At 43.0% G+C, this 23,511-nt stretch overlaps 1 protein-coding gene across 1 annotated transcript in view; it reads left to right on the forward strand.

The window, feature by feature from the left end:
- Window positions 1-5,875: 5,875 nt before the first annotated feature.
- ZNF445 (zinc finger protein 445) overlaps window positions 5,876-23,511 on the forward strand; it is a 32,580-nt gene continuing 14,944 nt past the window's right edge. The window contains exon 1 of the mRNA XM_047099235.1: window positions 5,876-6,175. The gene's annotated coding sequence lies outside the window, so the exon portion shown is untranslated. The remainder of the gene's footprint in view (window positions 6,176-23,511) is intronic.

The raw sequence follows: 23,511 nt of genomic DNA on the forward strand, positions 1-23,511 counted from the left end.
AGTATAGGGAGGCTATTTTTCATATGGGAGATTTGTTTCCTGCTTTCAGGAGGACAGAGATGTGTCTAGGTGTCCTTGAACTGATTGTTTCTTAAGTAACCTTTGCTAAAATATTCAAATATGCCAAATTGGCACACTGTGGGAGCCTACCCTAAGCCCCTACACTGACTCCCTCGCAAGCCCTACCTTCTTGTTCTTGCGTTCATTTAACCACCGTGGTGCAGCTAAGATGACTCAAACCATAAATAAATACTGGTGGACAGACTTCTAAAAAATTATAAAAACTGTTTATCAGTGTCTTATGTCTGACCTGTCAGGTTCTTAACCTGGAAAAATTATTTTTCTTTCCAGAGTCCTCAGACCTTCTTCCTCTGAACCATCTGAGCACCTTCATTCAAATGCCACCCAGTATAGATTATTAATATATTCTTATTATAGTATATATAATTTCTGGATGGATTGAAGCCTTCCCTTGCTGAAAGGATGACACCCTCACACTCACAGTGGCAAAACAAACCGTTGGCAAATGCAGTTCCTACCTGGAGTTTACCCTTCACACTATCTAGTGACTGAGGCACCCACTTCACTTTGGAGATCAGATGAGCTGTAACTAAAGCTTTGCAAACTTCTTGGAACTGTCACTGCTGCTATCACCCTCAGTCATCAGGCAAGGTTGAAAGAACTAATGGAATCACCAATCTCAAAAATCTCCAAACTCACTGAAACTGCTGGACTCCCTTGGCCTGAGGTGTTGCCTCTGGCCTTGCTGACTTTTGCAGTACCCTCTTTGTGAGATAGTCACCAGTAGACCAATGTCTTTTGGTGTACAACCTTTAGTCGTTCCCTTGTTGTACTGTAAGTCTAGTGTTGTTATGCCCAGAATTCGTGATCCCCAAAGACCACCAGGGAGCCCAGTCCGATGCAAAAGCAAAGAGCCTTTATTCGAGCTAGCTCGAGCTCAATCCCCTACCTGCACCGACGCAGCGGTGAGATGTTGGAGAGAGAGAGAGAGTTTTAAAAGCACAAAGGTTTTATAGGGATCTAGGGGCAGTTGGTGGGGTAATGGTCGTGGCCTTAACCGATTGGCTGAGGAAGGGTCCAAGTCCCATTACGCAGGTTGCCAGGCGTGGTTTGAATGGGAAGTTTGAACGGGTGAGTGGGAAGTTACTCAAGGGGAGGAGGCGTGGTCTGAGGTTTAGAACGGGAATTTCTTTCTGCGGTTTTCTCGGGAAGGGGGCCATGTCGGAGACATAGTCACTCAAGATGGAGGACACAGAACAAAATGGAGTCGGCCGGCCTAGGTCCGCTCTTTCAGTGTCTCATGCTAAAACCTCTCAACACCAGGTTCAGAATCTCTTCCATATCCCCAATTCAAAATATCCTCTTGTTCATGATTTGGTATTTTGGAAAAGCCCCCAGAGGAACATGGTCCCTGAGCCCTGTTGGAAGGGAACATTACCAAGTGCTCCTGATAACCAATACTTCTGAAAAACTAGAAAGCACTGAACTTTGGGGCACACATCTCCCAGCTGAAAAGGATCCTCCTGACACTTGGTCCTCCTCTTGCACTGGTGACCTTAAAGCCAAGTTGCCCAGGAAGCTGATGATTTCATGTGGTAGACAGTTTCCTTTCAAGACACCAGAGCAAGAATTCATACTTTCACTAGCCTCAAACGTGAAAGCCTTTCTTTTTCTCTTTCTCTCTTTCATGTTGGCGTTGGCTTGGAAAGATGGCATCACCCACATCTCCCAAGCCACTCTTAAAGGGGATAACCTTTCAGACTGCTCTATTTGTCATCAAAACCCTCCCATCTGTCCCTGATGCTGGAGCCCCTCTGGTCCTCCCTGTGACCAATTTTTCTTCCATTCCCAATGAAACCATAAACTGCAACCGAAGCCACCTGCAGAGTCCAGAACATTCAGCGCCTTTGCTTTAACCTTTCTTCGGCCATAACTGTATGGACTGAGACAGGCAGGGACACTTTGAAAACATCAGTATAGTACATTTTTACAATGACGTTCTTATGATTATCTAAACCCAAACTGCTCCGGCCTAGAACTGCACTTTTCTCCACATGCACCCACTCTCCAAAGAGCTTAGAACTATGTTTTATTTTAGAACAAGAAATTACCTTCCCAAGTGCAGTGAAAGCCTCACTGACCCATGGCTTACCTGGGCAAATGAAAAGTCCTAGTGAATAAATTCATTAATAATAATACTTTGATGGGAGCAGCATGTGTCCCAGCAGCATTTATTTTTGTCTGTGGTGGTTTTGAGGAAAAGCATATTTCTTTGGCTTATGAATACCTAGATGGCTGGCACTTAACCGGGCAGTGCCTTTGGGGTTATCTAATTGAACCGCTAAACTGCCAACTATGAAACTGGAACACCTCACTGGTCAATTTCCCTCAATCTGTGTTGCTGAAACAAATAGGAATTGCCAGAAAGCATTCACGATTCAGAATTTGCTTCTTTTGGTGGATCTCTAGGAGCTAGAGTGCAGATGAGGCTATGATCATGAACCTCTACTTAACTCTTGAAGATATTCCAGAATCTACTGCTAAAGCAGAACTGCCCAACAAAAATCCCTAAACACTCTGGCCAGAGTTGTTCCCCATACTAGAATAGCCCTTCATTACCTTTTAGCTGTGCAGGGAGGTGCTTGTGCTGTAGCCAACACTACTGGTTGCACTTGGACGAATGCTTCTAGGGAGGGGTGAGTCTCAGCTACAATAAGATCACTCACCCAGCCAATTGGTTTAAGAAAGCGACTCCTTCAGTGAGGTCTTCCTCACTGGGTCATTTATTTGACCTTGATTGATTTGTGTCTTGAGCACCATGACTCCAAAGTGCACTCCAGACACTGGGAGGTATTCTACCTTTGGTAACCATAGTAGTCCCCCTGATGCACTCTGTTCACTCAAAGCTTTAAAGGCATGCTTGCATCCACTAACCACTAAGGAAATCATCTCCCTAATATTACAAAGTCACAGGCCACCAGGGTGACTCAGCCAACTAAGCCTCTGACTTCAGCTTGTGTCATGATCTCGCGGTTCGTGGGTTTGAGCCCTATGTCGGCCTCTGTGCTGACAGCTCATGAGAAGCTTAAGCAAACTGAAACCTAACCAGCCTGTTCCGCTTCTGTACAATTGCTTGGCGCGCCCGCGAACTCCTGCCCAATCAGTGCATTACCCATACCCCCCCCCAGCTTAATGTCAACCAATCAACTCCCCCGCTGACTGGAAATCCCCAAACTGTTTACCTCGGCCTATAAAAAGCCTGCTCAAACTCCCCTCGGGACCTCGGAGCCTCACTGTTCCTGAATGCACGGAGGTCCAGGTTTGAACCTGAAATAAACGGCCCTTGCTGCTTGGCTTTGACTCTGGACTCTGGTGGTTCGTTCTTTGGGGTCTCTCGAGCTTTGGGCGTTACACTCAGAGGCTGGAGCCTGCTTTGGATTCTGTGTCTCCCTCTCTGTCTCTGACTCTCTTTCTCTCTCTGCCCCTCCCTCATTCACACTCCATCTCTCTCTCTCTCAAAAATAAATAAAACATTAAAAAAATTTTTCAAAGTTAGAAAAGTAACAGAGAGAATAATCAATTTAAAGAATGTGAACCTGACATTGTGGCCTTTGATTACCACACAGAGATTCAACAAAAACTGTGAGAACTCCAGAGTGGTATAGCTGGGAGTAGTGCATTAATGTCTTAAATTTTGTTCACATCTCTCAGTTAGGCTGAGAGTCTGACTAAAATGGGGTGATTGTTAAAGACAAGACAACAGGACCAAAATGGAGTTGCATATGCTATGCCGCCTCCCCCCTCCCCCCATTACCAAAATAAGACTTAACAGTTTTGGTAACTTACTTGCATTTTGGTCTCCCAGAAATAGAATCTGAAACCAGTTGGTTAAAGAACAAAATTCAAAATTTAAAGATCTAATTGGCTTTATTCAGTGATTCACAAATCGAGCAACATACAGTCTAGCAGATAGAAAGAAGCTTCAGAGAGCAGTACAAGGCAATACATTTCATAGACAGAAGGGAACAGAAACAAGAATGTTACACTAGACAAACAGGTGGATTGGTTATTACAAGGCTACTTTTCTTCTGGGGATGGCAGGGGTTCTTATCAGAGCGATTACCTAACTAATGCGGATCGGGAAATTCCTGATTGGTTTCAGATTCTGTTTGTGGGACAGCCAAAACTGCAGCTAAGTTCAGTTCGGTGACATGAGGGGGAAGAAGAGAGGGGGCCAGGGAAGGGGTTGACAACTCTGACTCCATCTTGCAACAGCCACTGTTCTGTTGAGTCCTTAGAAGAGCAGAACTTTCTTGGAATCATGATAAGCATCTTGAGGGTTAGACACCTGAAAAGTCCTCCCATCTCACAATACTGAGCAAAAAAAGGTCAGCCAACCACTGAGGAGCCCATGCCCAGTGAAAATTTTCTCCCAGTGTGGGTTTAAGCCTTAAAAATACCATCTCCCCTTGTCTTCTTCAGATGGGCACACCCACTGAGTTGAGTTGCCCTTCCTGGCTTGCAAACCTAAATAAAGATTTGTCTCGGTTTTCCTTCCTCATAGGCGGGCTCCTGAAGATTTTTCTTAGCATAAGCGACTCCATTTGGGGCTCGCTGTCCTTAACAAGTCAATCAAGAATTTCCTGATTACTTTAGTTAGGTAATCTACCTGATGAAACCCTGGCATCCCCCTAAGGAAAGTAACGCTGCAATCACCAATCTACCTTTTTGCCTCATCTAATTTTTTCCTGTTCCCTTCTGCCTGTGAAATCTCTAGCATTGTATAGTCCTTCCAGCTCTTTCCATTCTATCTGCTAGACTGGATGCTTCCCGATTTGGGAATTGCTGAATAAAAGCCAGAAAGATCTTTAAAATGCACTCAGGATTAAAATTTTGTTCAGGAAAAAAGAAATGGGGGGCATGGGAAGGCACAGGTTTGTGTGCCTGTGGCTGGAAATCAGCAAGTATCCCTAGATGTGGTGTGATGGGGAGAAGAGGTCCTCCTGGAGTCTCGAGCGGCCCCCATAATAGCTCTCCCTTTGGCCAGAACCGGTCAGCTAGATCTTGGCGCTCGCTATTTTGCCCCCCTAGTTTTGGATCCTAGTCTTCCCTGGCGGGCGGAGGCCTGGAGGGCAGCTGGGCAGAGACGCTGGAGGGGATGTGGGCAAATTGGGCAAGACTGATAGAGCGCTGGGGACTGACAGGGCATTGGAGAGTGTAATGCCCGAAGTTCCGAAACCTCCCACAAAAGACCACCAGAGCCGTAAGTCAAAGCCAAGCGGCAAGGGTCGTTTATTGCAGGTTCAAACCTGGACCTCTGCTCACTCGTTGCCGGTGACGCTAAGAGGCCCCGAGTGAGGTTTTTACAGCCTTTTTATACACAGGTACAAACAAGTTATGGGGAAGTTAGGGATTCTTCGTGGTTACAGAGCGGTTATTGGGTGATATCTTAATTTAAACACTTAGCAGAATTTAATTGGTCCCCGCCTTTAGGTCAAATCACAACTGGGGTGTGGGTGTCTTAATGATTGGTCAAGAATACGCGGTTACGCCAAGCAGTTGTACAGAAGCAGAACAAGCTGGTTAAGCAAGCGGATTTAAGCTAAGTTTGTTTTTCACAGACCAGGATGACTAGGCAAACAGTTTGCCCAGGTCTCTCATTTCTCCCCTTTCTCAAGTACCTGAGGAACCAAGGGGAAGGGGAAAATATGTTAAGCAAGCAGGTTTACAGAAGCGAGAAATGCCGGTTAGTTCATGTACAATCACTTATTCTATTACATACCAGACTACATTTAGGAAGTTTCACAACTTATTCTATTACATAGCAGGTTACATTCAGGAAAGGTTTCACAATGCTCGTAGCATTAAACTAAGGCAGGGCTGTCATTTGGATTTAAAGCTGTTCTTTTCAGAGAGTGGAGGGCAGGCGCTCACAGTGGAAGACAGGGTTGCTGAGGACAGGTCAGGCAGCTGAGCACCGCGCTGGCGCCAGGGAGAAGGCGAGACGTTGGCCCTCCCAGCTTCCTAGAGCGGCCGCCGAGTCGCGGGGCGGCGGCGCGCGTGCGCGACCTGGGCCGACGGAGAGCTGGTCTCTGGGCCACGGGTTCTGGGCGGGTGGTGTGGCTGGAGGACTCGGTGTCGGGGACCTGGGGAGGTGAGCCACCGGGCGGGGCACGGGGGCGGCGGAGGCGGGGGGGGGGGGGGGGCGACCGGCAGTGAGGGTGCACGGCTCGCGAGGGCGGCGGGGACGCTCGGCCCCTCCCGGGGTGAGAGTCAGGGGTCGGGGGTGCTGGCTGAGGCCCGGCCTGGAGGCGGCGCCCGGGGCGGGCGGTCTGGCCGGGCGGGGATCCGGTCCCCGCTGCGGTGAGGAGTGTAGCTGGAAGCGCTTTGCAGCCCCGGGCAGAGAGTTGGGAGTAATGGCTTCTGTGCTTTATCCTTTCTCCCAATTATGCAAACAAAGCGTACTCATTAGGGACAATTAGATGACGCGGGTGGGAGCCAGAAAAGTGAGAATAACCGCAGTCCGCAAATAGTTTCGTCTGGATGCTTCCTGACATTTTAAAATTTGCTCACAATTGTGCACATTCATACACGGGTGCGTGTGCCTTTCGAAATGGGATCGTACTGTGGCCTTTCAAAACTTAGTATTATTGGGATGCAAAAGTATTGTGCTAAAATTTACATAATACTTACCATAGGGTACAATAAAATCGACCACTTTAACCATTTTCAAGTGTGGCAAAATTGAGCGGCATTAAGTACATTCATACCCTTGCGTTTTGAAAATGATGATACCTTCAACAGGCGGAATGCATTTGTTCACATAGCGGTCAAAATTGGTGCTAGCGTTAGTTAGGACGCCACCGAGACATATTTCTGTGAGGATAATTAAACGGAAACGTTTTCGTTGCAGTTTATTTTCCGTAGTTAGTACACACTACACAAAGCTGTAATGCTCACAAAGTGACGCTTGTGCAGGAAAATAGCAGAATCTTGTGTATTAGGGTGACTGCCTCTTTTCAAAATGAAAGTGTAGCATATAAAAGGGAGTTTTAATTTTTTCAATATACATTTTTAAAGATTTTATTTTTAACAAAAAGGGTTTTTTAAAGATAAGGTACAGCTCTTAAAACCACCGTACTGTCTCTGACTTGCATAGGCCTGAGAAGTCAGAGAATGGTCGGTCCCCTTCTAAGTTACAAGTGGTGGCCAGGAAAGAACACCACCCTGTTTCGAGCTGTATGTAGTGCAGAAGTGAAAACGCATTAGTATTAGTACATTATTTGCAAGGAAATGTCAGTGAGTGGTTTTAGTCATAATTTGATGAAGGGATTTTGGAGAACTTGCATCCGCTTACACGTGTGTGTGTGTGTGTGTGTGTGTGTGTGTGTGTGTGTGTGTGTGTTGAGGGTCTGATGAATGGGGGTGCTCTTACCTGTCGTGTTGATGCTGAAGAAAGGCGGACAAATTTTGGTTCAAAATGTAGTCCTTACTGTAGGTCGAAATGACGGGAATGTTTTGAAGATAAACCCTCAGTATATACTTAGAAAGGAAACTGACAACAGCATCACAAATACTAAGTCTGCCACTTGAAGTTTTCTGAGGCTCCTCGTGTCCAGGAAGTATCAGTGCAAGGGCATTCTGTGATGTCGGAGAGTTGCTTGGGAGTAGAAATACATAACGTATAGTAACCGTAACTTACCTTATTTGTCAGTCTTCAGGATTTTTGTATCAGAAACGCTCTGAAAGAACTCCCCAGGTGAATCATGAGACGCTGTACAAGATTGGATTTTTGAGCTTAAACTTCTGCCTGATCTTAAACCTCTTACCCTCCTTCCTTGTTTTATTACAGTGTGTCGGACCAGACATGCCTATCTAACATGCCATGTGTTTTCTTCATTTTCTGTCTTCCTGTAAGCTCTGCAAGGCGGTGGTGTTTTTTGTTTATTTGTTTTGGTTTCTTGTGGTGTTTTGTTTTTGGTATCCTTATTCGTTATGTAGTCCTTAGTGCCTGGGGCATAGCTGGTGCCCAGTAAATACTGTTAATAAAAGAATGAATCTAAATTGGAGATAAGAATAACAATATTTAATATCTTTGATTGCCACGGTTTTGTTTTGTTTTTTTAAATCTAAGATAGAAATACATCAGAAAAAAGTGATAACAGTTCTTCCCTTCCGAGACCTTTTTCTTGAGGCGCCTGGGTGGCCTAAATGGTTAAGCGTCCAACTTTGGCTCAGGTCACGATCACAAGGTCCGTGAGTTCGAGCCCCGTGTCAGGCTCTGTGCTGACATCTCAGAGCCTGGAGCCTGCTTCCGATTCTGTGTCTCCCTCTCTCTCTCTGCCCCCCTCTCAAAAATAAGTATATATTTAAAAAAAACAAACAAACAAACAAACCCTTTTTCTTTTGAATAGTTGTGGACTTATAGAGGGTTGCAGAAACCGTACCGAGTTCCCTTATATTCTTTGGTCAGTTTGCCTAGAGTTAATATCTTGCATAACCATAGTACAAGTCCTCAAACTTCAGAAATTTACAGTGTACAATGCTATTCATTAAACTGCTGACTTTAATTACAGAGTCCAGCAGTTTCTCACTAGTGACCTTTTTCTGTTCCAGGATCCGATCTAGAATCCCTCATTCCACCATTCCGTGTAGTTGCCCTGTCTTCTTGTTTTCCTTCAATATGTGACAGTCTCTCCATCTTTCCTTGTTTTTCATGACGTTGACACTTTTCAAGTATGTTGTATGGGTATTTTTAGAAAGACTCTCACTTTGGTTTTGTCAGATGTTTTTTCCTGCTTCAATTGAGGATGATGTTGCTATGTGTTATTACTGTCGATACTGATTTTGACCTAGTGGTGTCTTCCATGTGTCACCATTGTAAAGATACTGGCTTTCCCTTTGTAACTAGTGATTATTTGGGGGAAGATACTTTGAGACCTTGCATGGCAATATCCTGCTTTTCTTTACTGTTCACCCACTAATTAGCCCTCTTGGTGGATCTTATCACTGTAATGGTCTAGTGGTGACTTTGATTTCTGTTATTCCTTCTCCAGATAATAATTGGAATATTTCCTGAGGAAGAGTTGTGCCTTCTTTCCCTTTATTTCTTCAATTATTTGTATCTGTGTGATGTTGGATACATATCCTTTGGGCTATGATGCGGTGCTAATGGTACTTATTTCGTTGCTTAAATTATTCCAGCTTTGGCCCTTGGGGGCTCTTTGCAGTGGCTCCTGCTTCCCTTAAAGTGTCCACATCCTTTTTGGTGTCTTTCCCTGACTTTCTGGCCCCATACATTAGTTGTGTTTGTTGTATCTTCCCTTCCCCAGCCCCCGAGACCACCACTTCTCCAAAGATCCCTAGTTCCTTTCTCCATGTTCACGGTTTATTGGAGAATGATACTGAGAAACCAAGTTTTGGGCGCTAGGTTTGAGCTCACTTCTTAACTGATGTACGGGTTCAAGTATACTGTAACACTCTAGTTATGTACTGGAAGCGGTCTTTCTTGTTTCCTTATCAGCGTATAAAATAAAGCATATGTACCCTCACACTGGTAGGAAAAACACGGGAATAAGAGACTGCTAAATGAGGATTAAAAAAAATTTTTGTTAACATTTATTTATTTTTGAGAGAGAGAGACAGTGTGAACTGAGAAGGGGTAGAGGGAGAGAGAGGGAGACAAAGAATCTGAAGCAGGCTCCAGGCTCTGAGCTGTCAGCACAGAGCCCGACGCGGGGCTGAAACGCACGAACTGTGAGATCATGACCCGAGCCGAAGTCCGGCACTTAACCAACCGACTGAGCCACCCACGTGCCCCATAAATGAGGATTTTAAAAGAAAACGAAATACGTCATGTATGAGCTGAAGAAGCAAAATGACAAAAAAGGAAACTGTCCCTGAAAAATGCCCAGATAATTGTTTGGGATTTCCCTGTTTTTACAAAGCCATTTTCATTGCAGGATTGAGACTGGGCCTAAGGTATGAAGCTCTGGGAGAAGAGGCCCGATCAGCTCAGGTTGCCTCCTAGGCCTGGGATGGGTGAAGTTTTATTTCTGTTCTCAAAAGCTGGTTGCGGGGCGCCTGGGTGGCGCAGTCGGTTAAGCGTCCGACTTCAGCCAGGTCACGATCTCGCGGTCCGTGAGTTCGAGCCCCGCGTCAGGCTCTGGGCTGATGGCTCAGAGCCTGGAGCCTGTTTCCGATTCTGTGTCTCCCTCTCTCTCTGACCCTCCCCCGTTCATGCTCTGTCTCTCTCTGTCTCTCTCTGTCCCAAAAATAAATAAACGTTAAAAAAAAAAAAAAATTTAAAAGCTGGTTGGGACATGGAGAAACCCTGAGGCATTAGGAAACCTGAATTTAACTGGGCAGCTTCAGCTCACTGGCCCCCATGTCTTTACTGTGCCCCGGGTCTTTCCAGAGTCTGACAGGCCCTGGAGGTCTTTAGCTTTCTCCATGTTCATGGTTGCAGAGGCTAGGCCAACCCTTTCTCCCCGATTGAAGGCCTGGAACCCCTCGCCAGGTTCCTAGGCTTTCGCCCTCTTTTTCCTGTCAGTTAGTCTTCTCATCACCTGTGTCCAGATACTTCGCTGGCCTCTTTGGACATTTCTGTAGCAGCTGCTTTAGAACAGGCCTGCTTGGAGGCTTATTTTTGGTGCTAATTGTGCTGTGGATCTCCATTTCCTGAGATAGGTCTTGCCATTTCTATTTCCTGCTGGGTGCCTTCCTTCAGAACATTTGTCTCTGGGCTCAAGTTCATTCTCTTTAGCCTCACTGCCAGATTTCTGGTCACTGTGAGCAGCTTTCTAGTCCTTTCCTACTTGGGTTTCTTGCTCTTCTCCAGTCTATTCTGCAGGTTTGTTGGGGAAAGTCTCTGTCCCTCTTCCTCTGACTTTCAGCTGCCTTCTGAGCAGTTGTTTCTGCTGCTGGGGCTCAGCACGGCTGCAGCCTGTCCCTCTTGCTCGGCTCAGCCTTCTTTTGTTGTTGCTGGTCTTCAGGTCTGTCTGTAGGCCTTCAGCCACTTACTTTTTCATTTCCCTCCTTTTCCTTTGCTTTTGTTTCGCCAGTACTTCTTCTTTTTCTCCACTGTTTTTCCACATCAAAGCTTCACTTCTCTGCCAGAACTTTAGCTGACTCCTCAGCCTGCATGATCCCTAATGTAGTTCTTGACTGGACTGACTCTTCATGCCCTGAAACAGAAGTGTAGTTTTTTTGTGTGTGTTAGCTGGATGGCAGCCTGCTTTCTGGCATGAGCTCTTTCCGTCTGGTTAGTCACTCTTTTTTCTCTGTCTTGACAGCATTGGCGGAGTCTGGGAGATAGCGAATAGGTATTGGTTTATAACCAAGTAGGAGATGGCTTCGGAGTGAAGGGAGTGATTTCTTTAAATGTATTTAATGGTCGCAGGAGATGGAGGATGGTTTCAGGGGACGATGAACATCATGTGTGACTTGGTGCACTGAGTTATGGGACCCTTTACAAGAGGTACCGAGGCCGGCTGTTTATCTCACCCTTTTTGTGGACCCTTTGTTTTGTCTCTTTGTCTTAACATTCTTGGTCTTTGTTTTTTCTTTTGCATGTTGTGTTTAGGGGTAGCATTTTGCTCTTTTCATTCTCTTCTTATTTGCCGGGTCATGTCTTAGGTTGGTCTCTTAATTTTTAGGAGATCTAAGGTCATGTTGGTTGGTTTTTCCATTTGTGGTTTTTGAGTACAGCCACCATTTGCTCTCAGTACCCCTTCAAGGCTGCCTCTCCCCCTCAGTTCTTGTCCCTGTGTCCTGGAAGCTGCTTGATACTCATTTAGTGTGTTTGGCAAAGAGAATTATTGATTACTTTGATGATTCTAAAAGTGACATGTAAAAATTCACGGGACACTGGTTAATAGGAAGGGAAAGGCTTTATCCCACGTTCTGGAGAAGATAATGGGTGAGAACACTCTGGCAGCAAGGCTAAGAAAGTTTTTGTGCATATTCCAGCTGTACTTTATTTTTATTTTAAGTCTTAACTAGTTAATAACTATAATTTTTTTTCAACGTTTATTTATTTTTGGGACAGAGAGAGACAGAGCATGAACAGGGGAGGCGCAGAGAGAGAGGGAGACACAGAATCGGAAGCAGGCTCCAGGCTCTGAGCCATCAGCCCAGAGCCCGACGCGGGGCTCGAACTCACAGACCGCGAGATCGTGACCTGGCTGAAGTCGGACGCTTAACCGACTGCGCCACCCAGGCGCCCCAATAACTATAATTTTTAAACCTTGTCCCATAATTTACTTATTATTTTAGGAAAATGGGACAAGACAAAATATATAATGAGTAAAGTAACAGGGAGGCAGATTTCAGACACACCAGTTTAAGCACTTCTAACATTTTGGCATTTTTGCAGCCTGCCTTCCTTCCTTCCTTCCTTCCTTCCTTCCTTCCTTCCTTCCTTCCTTCCTTCATTTTTGAGAGAGAGAAAGAGCACAAGTGGAGGAGGGGCAGACAGAGAGGGAGACACAGAATCTGAAGCAGGCTCCAGGCTCCGAGCTTACAGCAGAGTCTGATGAGGGGCTTGAACCCATGAACCATGAGATTGTGACCTGAACTGAAGTCAGATACCAACTGAGCAACCCAGGCACCCCTGTAATCGTCATTTTCTACATGCATTCTTAAAAGAAAGAAAAGAGAGAGGCGTAGTACACAAATGTTATGTTGAAAAATGAAATAACTACAAATAAACTAAAGGTTCCTTTAACTACTATTCTCAAACTCTCCACTCCTGTATTCAGTAAGAGTTTTTGTGAATTGCCCAAGCCATCTTAAATTCCTTTGAGTACTTATGTACATCACACGTACTTACACTTAGGCGTATATATGGTTTTAGATTTTTTCTACAATTATATCTAAGATTTTTTTTTTAATATCTTAACATGTTTTGTTATTGATGGGCAAGGCGGTCAAGAGCAGCTTCTCCTCTCTTGCGTAACAGCGTTTAGAGTAGCCTTGAGCTGGGGACATTTCCTTGCAAAGAGATAAAGAGCACTCTGGGCTTATTGCCTTCTGAAGGACTATTTTTCTGTGTTCTTGCTTAATGTATACCCCTTTGTTCTGCCTATTGCATGTGTCAGTGACCCTCAGGCCTACCCCTGCTTTCTTTATTTCAGACCCCACCGGCAAGGGGTTGAGGGTCCTACTGCAGCATTGGGTGTAGTGCTTGTCTCCACACTGTCCTAAACACGTTGCCTGCGAAAGTGATCTGCTGCGCATGGGGAAAGCAATGGATTGCAAGAGGTTGAATCTTGTGCATTCTTTCTCTTTTCTCTTCTTGTGAGTAAGTTTTGTACTACTTGAGTCAGGTGTGTATTTTGTTTCTTCTTAGCAATAGAATCGTGCTCTGGCCTCTTGTGTGAGTAGCATTTACTTGCCTGTTAACCTTGGCCACACAGTCTGAGCACCCAGCAGACAGTGAAACAGTAATGTTAAGAGTCCAGTACAGTCTTTTAAACTGTTTTGTACTAGATATTTCATCCTAGGAAGTGCTACGCTTTTATTTATTTCTATTGATGAACAAGTCATTTATTTCCAATATTGTGTTACTACAAAGAGTACTCTAGTGAACACCTGTGCGAATGTCTGTATATCTACCTCTGCAAGTGTTTTTCCAGGGAGATTCCTAGAAGTGAAATTCCTGTAGTCGAAGTAATGGGACTTCATAGTTTTGCTGTAGACTTTCACACTACCTTTCCTGGTGGCTGTATGCATTTACGCTTCTATCACTGTTTTGTTTTTTGTTTTGTTATTCTTTTTTCTGGTCAAGAGGTTTTCAAATATTGTAGTCGTATATCACACTTTTCCTTTCATTTTCTTAAGAAATCCTTGCTTAGTCTGAGGTTCTTACTCTTTTGTTTTTGAAGTTAAGGCTTTGGAATTCATTTTGTGTGTAATTGTACTTTTATTTTTATTCCCTAGCCAGTCGTCCCTATGCAAGTCATTGATGTCTGTCCTTTTCCACTGTCTTGTAATGCCACTACTGTCATATACCAGATCAGTGTGTGCATATAAGTCTTTGGATTCTGTGCTATTCCTTTTATTTGCAGTTTGTGTATTCCTTCAATAATACTCACTTTTAATTGTTATATTTTTATAATAAGCTGAATTGTATGGTAGGACAAATCTTCCCACCTTTAAAATAAAAGGTTGTCTTCACTATTGTTGACCTTTACTAATTTTTGTAATTTGTAGATGTTTATCAACTGTGAAGAAAGTTTATATTGGGTTTGTTATGATTTTATAGACTTTTCAATTAATTTAAGGAGAATTGATGTCTTGGAAATACTAGATTTCATATGCTTAAGACTTTTTCAGATATACTTTGTCTTTTGGTAGTTTACTATTTCCCCCATTAAAGTTGTGTACATTTTTTTAAGAGCTTTATTTCTGGATATTTTATGTTTTAGTTGTTGTTGGTATTTTGTTCTGTTTCTAAATAGTTGTTGCTGTTATGTTAGAAAAGTATTGATTATACATTGATATTCAGCTTTTTAAAAATATTTAAAAAAATGTTTTAAAAACATTTATTCATTTTTTGAGAGACAGAGACACAGAGTATGAGCGGGGGTGGGGCAGAGAGAGGGAGACAGAATCTGAAGCAGGCTCCAGCCTCTGAGCTGTCAGCACAGAGCCGGCCGTGGGGCTTGGACTCATGAACCACGAGATCATGACCTGAGCCGAAGTTGGACACTCAAGTGACTGAGCCACCCACGTGCCCCCATGTTTGTTTATTTTTGAGAGAGAGAGAGAGAGAGCACGCGAGCAAGCAAGCTGAGAAGGGGCAGAGGGAGAGGGAGACAGAGGATCTGGAGCAGACAGCTCCACGCTGTCGGTGCAGAGCTTGATGCGGGACTTGAACTCATGAATCGTGAGATCATGACCTGAGCCTAAGTCGGACACTCAACCAACTGAGCCACCCAGGTGCCCCGACATTCAGCTTCTTAATTACCTATCATATTTTAAGTTTTTCAGTTGATTCTCTTAGACCTTTTAGGTGGATGTTTATATCACTCATGAGTTATAGTAGCTTTTAAAAATTTTAATTTACTTTTTTTTATTTTTCTTTTTCTTAAAATTTTTTTATTAACATTTATTTATTTATTTATTTTTTATTTTTAATTAAAAAAAATTTTTTTTTCAACGTTTATTTATTTTTGGGACAGAGAGAGACAGAGCATCAACAGGGGAGGGGCAGAGAGAGAGGGAGACACAGAATCGGAAGCAGGCTCCAGGCTCTGAGCCATCAGCCCAGAGCCTGACGCGGGGCTCGAACTCACGGACCGCGAGATCGTGACCTGGCTGAAGTCGGAGGCTTAACCGACTGCGCCACCCAGGCGCCCCAACATTTATTTATTTTTTGAGAGTCAGAGAGAGGCTGAACACAAGCAGGCGAGGTGAAGAGAGGTAGACACAGAATCGGAAGCAGGCTCCACGCTCTGAGCTGTCAGCACAGAGCCCAATCCGGGGCTCGAACCCACAAACCGTGAGATCATGACCTGAGGTGAAGTCAGTCACCCAACCGACTGAGCCACCCAGGCGCCCCTAATTTTATTTTTAAGTGATTTCTTTACCCAATGCGGGGCTCGAACTCATAACCGAGCGTCGAGTGTGTACCAACTGAGCCAGCTAGGCGCCACATCTTTGATCCTCCTTTTCTAACAGTTTCTGCGTATTTCTTCCTCTTCACCTCCTCCTCCCCATCTTCCCCCTCCTCCCCATCTTCCCCCTCTTCTCTTTCCTCCCCTTCCTCCACCTCCGCCCCCTTCTACTCTTCCTATTTCCTTTCCTCCACCACCGCAGCCGCCGCCAATTTGGTTGCCTTTTATTTCGTTTTGTTGTCTGATTACTGAGGCTGAGACTGCCAACACTATGTTAAACACTCCTCATCCTCCCTTTCCTCCTCCCCTTCCTCCTCCCCTTCCTCCTCCCCTTCCCCCTCCCCTTCCTCCTCCTCTTCCTTCTCCTCTGCCGCTGCCAATTCGGGCGCCTTTTATTTTGTTTTGTTGTCTGATTGCTGAGATTGAGACTTCCAACACTGTTAAACAACCGTGGTGAGAGTGGACATCGCTGTTGTGTTCCTGATCTCAGGGGGAGTGTTCTCAGTTTTTCCCCATTGAGGATGATATTAGCTGTGGGCCTTTCATATATGGCTTTTATGATGTTAAGATATGTTTCTTCTATCCCAACTTCCTTGAGGGTTTTTATTAAAAGATGCTGTATTTTGTCAGATGCTTTTTCTGCCTCTATTGACAGGATCATATGTTCTTACCCTTTCTATTAATGTGATATATCACGTTGGTTGATTTGCAAATATTGAACCAGTCCTAGAGCCCAGGAATGAATCCCACTTGATCATGGTGAATTATTCTTTTAATATACTGTTGAATTTGATTTGCTAGTATCTTGCTGAGATTTTTTGCATCCACATTCATTAGGGATATTGGCCTGTAATTCTCCTTTTTTGTGGGGTCTCTGTCTGGTTTGGGAATCACCATAATGCTGGCTTTAAAGAATGAGTATGGAAGCTTTCCTTCCATTTTAATTTTTTTGGAACAGATTGAGAAAAAATAGTTATTAACTCTTCTTTAAAAGTCTGGTAGAATCGATCTGGACCAGGACTCTTATTTGTTGGGAGATTTTGATAACTGATTCCATATCTTCACTGGTTATGGGTCTGTTTAAATTTTCTGTTGCGTCCCATTAGGGTTTTGGTAGTATGTGGGTGTCTAGGAATTTGTCCATTTCTTCTAGATTGTCCAGTTTGTTAGCATATAATTTTTCATAGTATTCCCTAATAATTATTTGTATTTCTGTGGTGCTGATTATGATTTCTCCTCTTTCATTTGTGATTTTATCTATTTGGGTCCTCTTCTTTTTGAGAAGTCTGGCTAGGGGGTTATCAATTTTGCTTATTCTTTCAAAAAACCAGCTCTTAGTTTCATTGATCTCTTCTTTTGTTGTTTTTTCAATTCTATACCATTGATTTCTGCTCTAATCTTTATTAATTCCCTTCTTCTGCTGGCTTTGGGCTTTATTTGCTGTTCCTTTTCTGGCTCCTTTAGGAGTAAGATTATGTTGTGTAGTTGGTACCTTTCTTGTTTCTTGAGATAGGCCTGAATTGCAATGTATTTTCCTCTTAGGACTGGTTTTGCTGCATCCCAAAGGGTTTGGACTGTTGTGTTTTTATTTTCACTTGCTTCCATGTATTTTTTAATTTCTTCTTTAATTTCCTGGTTGACCCATTCATTCTTTAGTAGAATGTTCTTTAACTTCCATGTATTGGGGACTTTCTAAATTTTTTCTTGTGGTTGATTTCAAGTTTCATAGCATTGTGATCTGAAAATATGCATGGTATGATCTCAATCCTTTTATTTTTGTTGAGGGCTATTTTGTTACCACTATGTGATCTATTTAGGAGAATGTTCCATGTGCATTTGAGAAGAATGTGTGTTCTGATGCTTTTGGATGAAAAGTTCTGAATATATCTGTTAAGTCCATCTGGTCCAACATGTCATTCAGAACCATTGTTTCCTTATTGATTTTCTGCCTAGATGATCTGTCCATTGTTGTAAGTGGAATATTAAAGTCCCCTACAATCACGGTATTATCTATACATTTCTTTATGTTTGTGACTAGTTGATATGTATATATGAGTGCTCCATGTTGGGGACAATAAACATTTACAGTTGTTAGCTCTTGATGGGTAGACCCCTTAATTATGATATAATGCCCTTCTTCATCTCTTGTTATACGCTTTAGTTTAAAATCTAATTTGTCTAAGTATGGCTACTCCAGCTTTCTTTTGACATCCATTAGCATGGTAGATGGCTCTCCATCCCCTCACTTTCAATCTGCAGGTGTCCTCAGGTCTAAAATGAGCCTCTTGTAGGCAGCATATAGGTGGATCTTGTTTTTTTATCCATTCTGATACCCTATATTTTTGATTGGGGCATTTAGTCCATTTACATTCAGAGTGATTATTGAAAGATACGGATTTAGTGCCACTGTGTTATCTGTAGGTTTCATGCTTGTGGTGATGTCTCTGGTCCTTGTAGTATTTCCTGCTTTCTACTCAGAGTCTCCCTTAGGATCTCCTGCAGGGCTAGTTTAGTGGTCATGAACTCCTTCAGTTTTTATTTGTCTGGGAAAGCCTTTATCTCTCCTTCTATTCTGAATGACGCCTTTGCTGGATAAAGGATTCTTGGGGCGCCTGGGTGGCGCAGTCGGTTAAGCGTCCGACTTCAGCCAGGTCACGATCTCGCGGTCCGTGAGTTCGAGCCCCGCGTCGGGCTCTGGGCCGATGGCTCAGAGCCTGGAGCCTGTTTCCGATTCTGTGTCTCCCTCTCTCTCTGCCCCTCCCCCGTTCATGCTCTGTCTCTCTCTGTCCCAAAAATAAATAAACGTTGAAAAAAAAAAATTAAAGGATTCTTGGCTGCATATTTTTCCTATTCAGTACATTGAATATTTCCTGCCACTCCCTCTGGCCTGCCAAGTTTCAGTGGACAGGTCTGCTACTACCGTTATGGGTCTATTGTGTAGGGTAAGCCCGTATGTCCCTAGCTGCTTTCAGAATTCTCTCTTTATCTTTGTATTTTGCCAGTTTCACTATGATATATCATGGTGTTGACCTGTTTTTGTTGATTTTGAAAGGCGTTCTCTGTGTCTCTTGGACTTGGATGTCTGTTTCCTTCCCCAGATTAGGGAAGTTCTCAGCTATAATTTGTTCAAATAAGCCTTATGCCCCTTTTTCTCTTCTGGGACTCCTATGATATGGATGTTATTTCATTGCATTGGATCGCTACCTGGCTTTCTTTTTACTTCCATTTGAGTGATAAATGCTTCTCCATCCCTTGACTTTCAATATACATGTATCTTCTTGTCTGAAGTGAGTCTTCTTGTAGGCAGCATATAAACCCAGGTCTTGGGTTTTTGTCTTCTCTGTCACCCAGTGTCTTTTGATTGGAGCGTTTAGTCCATTTACGTTCAAAGTAGTTATTGATGGATATGTATTTATTGCCATTTTGTTACTTGTTTTATGGTTGTTTTTTGCAGTTCTTCCCTGTCCCTTTCTTCTCTTGCTCTCTTCTCTCTTGGGTCTGCTGGCTTTCTTTAGTGATATTCTTGGATTCCCCTTTCTTTGTTATTTGCATATCTATTATCAGTTTTTGATTTGTGGTCACCATTAGGTGTATATATATAGCATTTTATGTATATGGTGCTGTATGTTAAGTTGGTGGTTGCTTAAAGCACTAACCATTCTAAAAGCACTAAATTTTTATTCCTCTCCAACCCATGTTTTAAGTATATGGTGCCATACTTCACATCATTTTATTTTGTGAATCCCTTGCCTGAATTTTATAGGTACACTTAATTTACTGCGTTTTTGCTTCCTATTCTTTTTACTCCTGCTTATGGTCTTTCCTTTCCTCTCAAAGAGTGCCTTTTAATATTTCTTGTAAAGCTGATTTAGTTGATGAATTCATTTGTTGGTCTGGAAACTTTTTCTCTCTCCTTCTCTTCTGAATGATAGCTTTGCTGGATAGAGTATTCTTGACTGCATAGTGTTTCCTTTCAGCACTTTGACCATATCATGTCACTCCCTTCTGAAAAATCCACTGATAGCCTTACAGAGTTTCCCTTGTATGTAACTGTCTTCTTTTCTCTTGCTGCTTTTAAAATTCTTTCTTTATCATTAGTTTTTGTCATTTTAATTATTAGGTGTCTTGATGTGGATCTCTGTGGGTTGATTTTGGGGGGGATTCTCTGTACCTTCTGGATCTGGATTTTTTTGTTTGTTTCCTTCTCCAGATTTGGGGAGTTTTCAGCTATTATTTCTTCAAATACATTTTCTGTCCCCTTTTCTCTCTCTTCTTCTGGGATCCCTATAATACAAATGTTATGCTTGATGGTGTTGTTGAATTCCCTAATCTACTTTAATTTTTAATTATTCTTTTTTCTCTCTCCTGTTCAACTTGGTTACTTTCCATTACTCTATCCTCAGGATTGCTGATCTATTTTTCTACTCCATCCAGTCTGCTCTTTATTTTCTGTAGTGTATTTTTAATTCCAGTTATTGAGTTTTTCATCTCTGGTTCATTTTTATATTTTTTATCTCTTTGTTGAGGGTCTTACTGAGGTCCTCCACTCTTAAGTCCAGTGGGTATCTTTATGACCATCACTTTTAGTTTTCTATCAGGCATATTACTTATCTCCATTTTGTTTAGGTCTTTTGCTGATATATATTTTTTTTAATTTTTTTTTCAACGTTTATTTATTTGTGGGACAGAGAGAGACAGAGCATGAACGGGGGAGGGGCAGAGAGAGAGGGAGACACAGAATCGGAAACAGGCTCCAGGCTCTGAGCCATCAGCCCAGAGCCTGACGCGGGGCTCGAACTCACGGACCGCGAGATCGTGACCTGGCTGAAGTCGGACGCTCAACCGACTGCGCCACCCAGGCGCCCCGTCTTTTGCTGATATTTTGTTCTGTACTTTCATTTGGGACATATTCCTATTTCCTCATTTTGTCTAGGTCTCTGTGTCTGTTTCTGTATATTAGTAAAGTCACCTATGTCTCTTCCTGTTGGAAGTAGTGGCCTTATACAGAAGAGGTCCTATAGTACCCTGCAGCACAGTGTACCTTATTCACCAGAGCCTGGCATTGTAAATATATCTCTTATGTGTGTTAGATGTTCCCTACTGTTGTCGCTGAGCCATGTTTGCCTTCTATCCAGCATCTGCAATGGCTCTCTTTGCCTGTTGTGGGCACGGTTTGTATCCTGTGTTGTTAGTGGGCCAGTCAAGGGCCATCTTGGGCTTGAATTAAGTTAGACCATGTGTTTTCCAGAGCTGTGGTAGCACCAAACTGCAGGGTACTCTCCCTGTGTTGTTCCCTGAGAAGCTTTCATCAGTAGGTGAGGCCTGCTGCCAGACCAGATGTCTGCCCCCGGCCCACTGCTGGGGCCCCGGAGACTAATGTGTGTGGTTGTCTTCCCTTTTCTGCTGGGCAGGAGTCAATTTGGATTGGTGCTGGCCCCCCTTGGGGGTGCTTGCACACCACCAGGCTCGTGGTACCACTTTGGATGTAATGGTGCTGAGGGCTTGTTGGAGGGGGTCGGTTACAGGAGATGGTGGCACTGTTAACAAGCTAGGTGGAGAGTGTTCACACTGTGCTGGTTCCCGCAGGTGTCCCTGTATGTGCGTTGTGGGGAGTGAGAGGGAAACGGCTCCTACCAGCTCTTTTGTTCTTGGAGAAGCCTCCTAAGGATACCTGCTCCTCCAGCACATGCTTTTGAGATTAGTAAATAAATCTCTTTCTTGTATACCCGAGGTGTTTTGCAAACTGCTGCTTCTCTGCCGAATCTCAGTGGGGCTGTTTGTTGTGCTTTCCTTTTAAGGGCAGAGACTTAGTTTCCCATTGCCCTTCCCAGAGCTGATCCCGCTAATTTTTAAAGTTCCAGGTGTTAAGTACCACTGGTTGTAAGAACTTGAGAAATTAAGCCCCTCTGGTTTTCACGGTCAAATATTGTGGAGACTTGTCTTCCCAGTACAGGTCCTCTGTACCTGGGGTGCCTGGTTTGGGGTTTGTTCGTGTCCTTTGTCCACCCCACATGCTCCCTCCTGTCCATGTCTTTGCCCTTTCTACCCTCTTCGTTGTGGCCTCTTCTATACATTTAGCTGTGGAGAATCTGTGCTTCTAGTCTTCAGTTGTTTTCTGGGTTATTTACACTGATATGGGTGTTATCAGGTGTATCTGTGGGATGAGGTGAGGCTAGGTGAGCCCATGAACCTCCTATTTCCAGCCATTTTCCCTGAAAGCTTCCCCCCACCCCCTTTTTTAAAATTAATTAATTTATTTATTTATTTATTTACCTAAGTGCCTAAGAAACCTCCTGGACGGTGTTAAAGAGAAGAGTTGAGAGTGGACATCCTTGTCTTATTCTCACTTTTTGAGGGGAAACATTTGGTTTTTAACTACTAAGTTTGATGTTAACTGTGGGTTTTCGTAGAGGTGTTTTGCCAGAAGTAGAAGTTCCGTTCTATTTCTAGTGATTGCTTTTGTTATGAAAAGTTTGGGTTTTGTAAAAAAAAATTTTTTGCTCCTATTTACATCATTATGTGATTTTTGTTTTGTGTTTATTGATATGTTAAACAATCTTGCATTCCTAGGATCAATCTCACATGGTCATGGTATATAATTCTTTTCGTATGTTAGTGGATTTTATTTTGCTAGTATATTGTCCAGAATGTTTGCATTTATATACATAAGAGATACTTGTCTGTCTGGTTTTGGTATCAAGGTAATACTGGCCTCCTAGAATGAACTGGGACGGGTTCTTCTTTTCTGTGTCTTTGAAGAGTTTATGAAGAATCAGTATTATTTTTTTCTTTAAATATTTGGGAGAATTCAGCAATAAAGCCATTTGGGTCTTTGCTTTTCTTTATGGGTAGTTTTGACTACTAATTTAATCTCTTTACTTGTTACAGGTCTATTCAGATTTTGTGTTTCTTCTTGAACCAATTTTAGTAGTTTGTGTTTTATAACTACTGTAACTACTTGTCAATTTCATGTAATGCATTTAATTTATTGGCAAAAATTATCTTTTAAAAATTCCAGTAGTCAGTAGTATGTTTCTTCTCTCATTTCTCATTTCCATATTTGGATCTTTTTTTTTCCTTCATCAGTGTGGTTAAAGATTTATCAATTTTGTTATCTTTTCAGTGAACCAATCTTTTTTTGAATATAATTTATTGTCAGGTTGGCTTACAAACAACACCCAGTGCTCATCCCAACAAGTGCCCTCCTCAATGCCCATCACCCATTTTCCCCTCTCCCACACCCCCCTTTTCCACCCTCAGTTTGTTTTCTGTATTTAAGAGTCTCTAGTGGTTTGCCTCCCTCCCTCTCTATAACTATTTTTTTTTCCCTTTCCCTTCCCTCATGGCCTTCTCTTAAGTTTCTCAAGACCCACATATGAGTGTAAATGTATGATACCTGTCCTTCTCTGACTTATTTCACTCAGCATAATACCTTCCAGTTCCATCCATGTTGTTGCAAATGGCATGATTTTGTTCTTTTCATTGACAAGTAGTATTCCATTATATATATAAACCATATCTTCTTTATCCATTTGTCAGTTGATGGACATTCAGGCCCTTTCCATAATTTGGCTATTGTTGAGAGCACTGCTATAAACATTGGAGTACACGTGCCCCTATGCATCAGCAGTCCTGTATCCCTTGGATAAATTTCTAGTAGTGATATTCCTAGGGTATCAATAGGGTAGTTCTATTTTTAATTTTTTGAGGATCCTCCACACTGTTTTCAAGAGTGGCTGCATTACTTTGCATTCCCACTAGTAAGTTATGAGTGATCTGGTTTCTTTGTATCCTCGACAGCATTTGGTGTTGTCATTGTTTTTTTATTTTAGCCATTCTGATAGATGTATAGTAATTATCTTATTGTGGT

This window comes from Lynx rufus, unplaced genomic scaffold (genome assembly GCF_022079265.1).
Source record: "Lynx rufus isolate CCGP_SWC_20201006 ecotype Redwood Valley unplaced genomic scaffold, mLynRuf1.p SCAF_5, whole genome shotgun sequence".
In the NCBI taxonomy this organism is placed as follows: Eukaryota; Metazoa; Chordata; class Mammalia; order Carnivora; family Felidae; genus Lynx; species Lynx rufus.